We start from the raw sequence: 6,000 nt of genomic DNA, 5'->3' as shown, positions 1-6,000 counted from the left end.
CTTCCAAACGGATCGTGATGACTCAAATCTCAGGTCAGGATTCGTTTTTACTCTTAATGGCGCTGCATCACCGGAAGAGTTCGAAACAAATCATTCTTACAGCAGATTCTACGACCGAGTCCGAGTACTATGCGTCGCGTCCTGCTACAAAGGAAGCGATATGGATGCGTCAATTCTTACATGGACTATCCGTAGTGCCTAGTTCGAATGACCCGATCACCATCTATTGCGACAATAGTGGTGCCATCTTCCAAGCTAAGGAGCCTAAGTCTAGCAACAAGTCTAGACATGTACAACGGAAAGCTCATCTAATCCGGGATTACGTGGAGCAAAAGACAGTAGTGATAGAAAAGATTGCTACAGATGACAACATAGCAGATCCTCTCACTAAAGCATTACGACAAGATAAGCATGAAGGGCACGTTAATTCCATGGGAATCAAACGTGTTCCTAAGTTGTAGTACTCTTTTATGGATCAGATTCATTCTCCTTTGTACTCTATACGACATCATCGTTTTGATATTTTATATATATATATATTTTGTTTTTCATGTGGAATTGTACGACGATTTTGAACACCACAAAGTGAACTGAACAAACATCATATCTTGTTAGTCCTTAATTGCCCACATGAGCTGATAACTCTGGCAATTATTTTGTGACGTTGGTTGATGGTGGGTTCAACGAGCCATAAGTCAACCGGTTGACTGACCAATCACAGAGGCGATTTATACGGATATTTCGTAGGACACCATTGTGACATCGACGTGGAGTCCTAAATGTTTTATAACATTCGTCCATTTCCCTTTTATAAACACCACACAAGAGTAGTATAATGCCAAAATCGCTGGAATGTGAAAGGTGGGAAATGAGAAGGAATATAAATGTTTAATTTGGAGTAATGGTGTTTCATTGATGGAGACATTGAAGGGGTATAATTAAGGACTGATATATATATTTTTTTCATATAACTACAATGAGGATTGAATGTGCTCAAAACGCATGGTTGGGTAAATGTCTTATTAGATGCCAAGTGTTTAAATACCATTAAGCGTGTAATTTAATTAGGCCGTTTTAGGATGAATGAGTAGACAAACAGACAAATAATCAAGAAGTATGAGGTGTTTAGATTCCAATAAACCTAGAATGTTCTGTTCAAAGTAATGACCTCCTACACAGGGTAAAAATAGCTTCAAGCAGCGCCACGTGGCATTCACATATAACTACTCAAGTTACCCTTTTTATGTTATTATATAGATTATGATTATTATCAATTAAGGATACGAATATCTAACTATAAATGAAAAAAAGGATACGAATATATAGCAACGTAATAGTTGGAATATGCGTTAGGATTCACTAGAGTAGATACTTACTTTTATACTGTATTCTTTACTCGAACCGGTAAAGAAATTAGTTTTTACCTTTTTATATGTATATGTATGTTAATAGTGTCCTATATGCATACCTAAAAAAGAAAAATTATACGGCACACCTTGCATACCATATTATCGTACACCCCAATCAATGAGAATACGTAATTTTTATTTCACTTATATTATGTTTAGTTAATCATGATAATTGGTAAACTGGTAAATATTATCTGTTCCGGGTGTAATTCCAGAGCAGTGTTGTTTATCACGCAAGCTTGGTGAATGGATGTCCTTCCTTGCCTTGACTCTTCCTCTCGGTCTCTCCTGAAACGATGAACAAACTGAGGGCTCGGCTTTGCACCGAGCGTACTCACTTCGACGCTCAAGTCAGTGAACTTAAAGGGATTAAGTAGTATGTTACTTGACAAAGTATATTGTAGAGAGATAAGGGAGTTTTTACCAGATGAATAGTGAGTTTTAGGTTAGATTGTGGATCCTTTCCTCAATGAGGGTTTAGGAGTATTTATAGACTTTCACCTTTTGTCACGTAGTGACCAAGTGGGCCAAGTGGCGTAGCAGGTGGAAAGTCTGTTCTACCCTCGGCCGAGGGACCCATGGCAGGCCGGCTGACTCCATGCCGAGGGGTCTTGGATATGAGTACGCGGATATGTCTCCCGGCTGGCGGTTGCCCAGCCGAGACCCAAGTGACCGGCCGACAAAGTCGCGTTGGTTAGGCGGTCTAACATGTTGACTTGCTGTCTCTTGATCTTTGACCTTGCTCAATATGTTGACTCGGTCAGCGGGTGCAGAATATGCCCCATCAATTTGCCCCCAGCGTAGTCTATGCCGTGGTATGGACCTTCGAAGAGTGTTGAGCGTATTCTGCGCAAGTTGAGATTTCTTCCCCGGCTTCTTCTTCCCCGGCTTGCTCCTGGCCGTACCGTACTATATCCCCCCTCCGCATGGATGTGCAATGGACATTAAATGTGGAAAAGAAGATGTCGCTGTCCGGCGGGTCCAAGGTTGAGAGTGCCGGATGCTTTGATTGCCCCCGACCGGTGCTGCCAAGCTTGGTGGATCAGCTGGCCGTTTGGCAAGTGGATAAGGAGCGTGTTGAAGAAGATACGTCGATTGGCATTCCGCCAAGTAGCGTGTCAAAGAAGATTGGTAACTGTTGTGACGATTGACATTTCGTGGCTGCATGCTTGACATGTGTCTCGTTGTTGATTGGTTGACGCTTCATGGGCTTTGCCCTGATTGGTCGGATTGAGTGGGTTTTGCCCTATAAATAGGAGAGTTAGCCCCTGAATTTGGCCTTCCAAATTCATTTTCTCAAAAAATTTTCTTATTCTTGCTTAATTTTCTTTGACGAAACTTCTCTCTAGTCTTCGAAGCGTTACTCGGCGTAACACTCTTCCCAAGGTAAACAAACAAATTTTCCAAATTTTTAATTGTTTAAGTTTTTGTTGTGAACATGTCTTCTGCTGATACCGGACCTAGTACTCTTGCGCCGGGGGGTTCCCCGTCGCGCCTTGATGAAGAGGTGGCACTAGCCGCCGTCCCTATAAGGTCCGGGGGCCCTAGGTCTCCTTCTCCTGAGGTTGATGATCATTATTTGGATGGTTTCTCGGATGATGACGATGGTGATGATGACGGTGATGATGACGGTGATGATGAGGAGAGGACTCATCCTGCTGAGGAGAGGCAGCAAATCCTGGACCACGGCGACGCCTGTAAGATCGGCCCTGATCGTGCTTGGACCCATAAGTTCGCCAGTTGCTCTGGTCCTGAGTTTTTCGAACATCATTTCTCCTTCGGCAGGGAGTATAAGATTGTTATTCCTAGAGAGGGTCAGGCCGTCTGTTGCCCTCCCCCGGGTTGCATCGGCGTATACATGAGACACCTGGAGTATGAGCTCTGGTTTCCTCTCAATACATACGTTGCTGCAATAATTGGGGCGATGAACGTCGCTGTGGCACAGTTGCATCCGCTGGCCATTCGGACGATTCTTGGCTTTGTGTGGCTATGCCAGTTTAAGGGGGAGGCCCCAACGGTGAACCTATTCCGCCGGCTTCATCACCTTCGACTGAATGTCCAAGGTGGCAGGGGGTGGTATAGCATACAGACCGAGCCAGGTTATTTCACCGTCCCCAAGCTCACTTCCTGCAAGGACTGGAAGAAACGGTGGGTATATGTTGAGGTTCCAGGGGATTATCCACTGCCTCGGTCCTTCCAGCACCAAGTCAATTTGCGGTGTGAGAGCAGAGGGGAGCGTGAGAAATATGTCTCCCGGGGCAAGCTTAAGATGGACGCCTTGAAGGTCCCTCTTAATGCGGACGAAAAACGGGCAATGAAGCTATTTGAGACTGAGAAGGATGGGACGCCGAAGGGATGGATACCCCCGACGCAGATCATTCTTCAAGATGAGCCGCTCTGCCACGTCGGCCTCATACCGGCCCTAGCGCAGGGTGAGTAGGGTCGGTGTGAGGCCCATCTCTGCTTTTAATGTTTCTGTTTTTGAACCTTGATTTATTTCTTTTATCTAACTCTTGCTTCGTTTCTTTTACAGACCGTTTTGGCCCGGATCTGTCTGAGGAAATCCTCTTGAAGATGGGACTTGACAAAGACAAGAACGTTGTTGAGATGCATCCGAAGGCTGATACGCGTGATCGCAGACCGGCGCCAAACGACCTTATGGACTAGCAGTTGAAGGGCCTAGATACGACGGCGGCCCAGGCGAGGGTTGCTGGTAACATACCGCGCCGAACGCGAAAAACAAAGTCTACGGCGGCGACGGCGTCAACATCGCTTCCACCTCCACTCCTTCACCCAAAAGGAGACGGTGGAGATCGTTGATATTACCGAGGAGGAGGTCACCTTGGCAAAGTGGAATCTCCTCTCTTCCGCAAGAGAAAAGAGACTCATCGCTGCCGCTGCTGCTGCTTTCTATCACTACTCTGCTATCGCTACCGAGGCCGGCAAAGAAATGGGTCCTCCGGCCAAGAAGGCCAAGCCTGGCATGGATCTATCCCGTGGCTCGAGACTTAGCTTCGGTTCATTAGGCGTTCCTGGTGACAGCTCTCCGTATGTCCATGAATGTTGACATGGATGCTTTGATTGAATTTTTTGTAGATCAACCGCCGCCGTCTCACCTGGACAGACCGTTGAACGCAGCGTCCGAGAAGCGACCTGCGCAGACGGGTGGTAAAGATGCCACCGTCGTCTCCTCCTTCCCGGCCTACCCCCACCCGCATTAGGTCGGAGGGCCTAAGTTTGTCCAGGATCTTTGTCGAAGTGGGCTGAGGTGGCCGGTGCTCATATTGTGGAGCAAGAAAAGGCTATGGTCAAGTTGCCCCCACGCCTTGAGCGGCTCAGCTTGAGCTCGCCGCTGGCGAAGGAAGCCGAGAGGGCCAAGGCCGAGGGAAAAGGCGGTCCTTTCTCGAGCGAAAACTTAGGGAGGACGCTGAAAAGGCGATCCTTCTTTGAGAGAGCCAAGGTTGAGGTCATGGGGTGGCCGCTAAGTCACTGGAGGAGCGTGACAAGCTTCAGGCCGTCGCCGACTTCAATGCTACGAAGAGGGCCGAATGGAAGTCCATGTTTAAGGCCCAGGGAAGGTGCTTGAATATGAAGGCTATCATCGCCCGTAGGGAGTTGGACATTGAGACGCTCCAAAGCAAGATTCTTCCTAACATGTGCGCCCAATACCGGGACCTGGCCGAAGAAGCCGCCAAGGAAGTGATAGGGGAGCTCTTTCTTGATGGCTCATTTCCGTGGCAAAAGTTTGACGAGCTGCTTGATAACAAGCTTGAAGCTAAGGAGAAGGTCGCGGAGAAGAAGGCCGCTGAGGAGGCAAGGGTGAAGAAGGAGGAAGAGGAGGCCGCGGAGAAGGCGGCCCATGCTGAGAAGGCGAAGGCGGCCAAGGAGGAGGAGGCCGAGAGAATGAGGGCAACCGAGGTCGCCGAGGCTGAAGCCGCCAAGACATTTCGGTCGCCTACCAAAGATGATGTCTTCTTGCGTCGCCGATGGCAAGCAAGAACAGCATAGGGAGACGGGGCGGTCGTCACCAGTTCACCCGGCATCTCGGATAGCTTCAATGTCGGGGCCAATTATTAAGCCTTTCCTCCCTGCCATCTTTTGGCGCTTCAAATGATATGTCTGTAACCTTTTGTTCTTCTTTTCCTTGTTTTTTGTAAAACTTTGGTAGGTTGTGTTTTGGCTTATCCCTATGGGGACGGCCGTCGTCTGTATTCTCCTTACTTGTAATCATTTTCAATAAAGCTTTTTTATTGGCCCTCGGCTTGGCCGGGGCTTTGATCACAATCCTTCACTTGTCTTCTTACGTTATTAATTGAGCGCTTTTTCGTTTTTACCTTCGGCCTGGCCGAGGCAGTTAGAATGCGTATCTCAACTGTGTTTAACGTAAACATGTTGGCATGTTGGTCGCTTCCTCTTTCACTCTCGGTCTGGCCGAGGCGTCCGATTTGCGCTTCCCAACCGCCGCTGTGAACATGTTAGCGTATCGACCGTTGTGTCCCCTGCCAGGCCTTCGGTTGGCCGAGGCGGCTAGAGGTTACGGCTCGACAGCGTTCGTATCTGTAGACATATTGATCGTTTCCTCTGCCAGGCC

This window comes from Silene latifolia, chromosome 6 (genome assembly GCF_048544455.1).
Source record: "Silene latifolia isolate original U9 population chromosome 6, ASM4854445v1, whole genome shotgun sequence".
In the NCBI taxonomy this organism is placed as follows: domain Eukaryota; kingdom Viridiplantae; phylum Streptophyta; class Magnoliopsida; order Caryophyllales; family Caryophyllaceae; genus Silene; species Silene latifolia.
Note: the sequence above shows the minus strand (reverse complement) of the source record.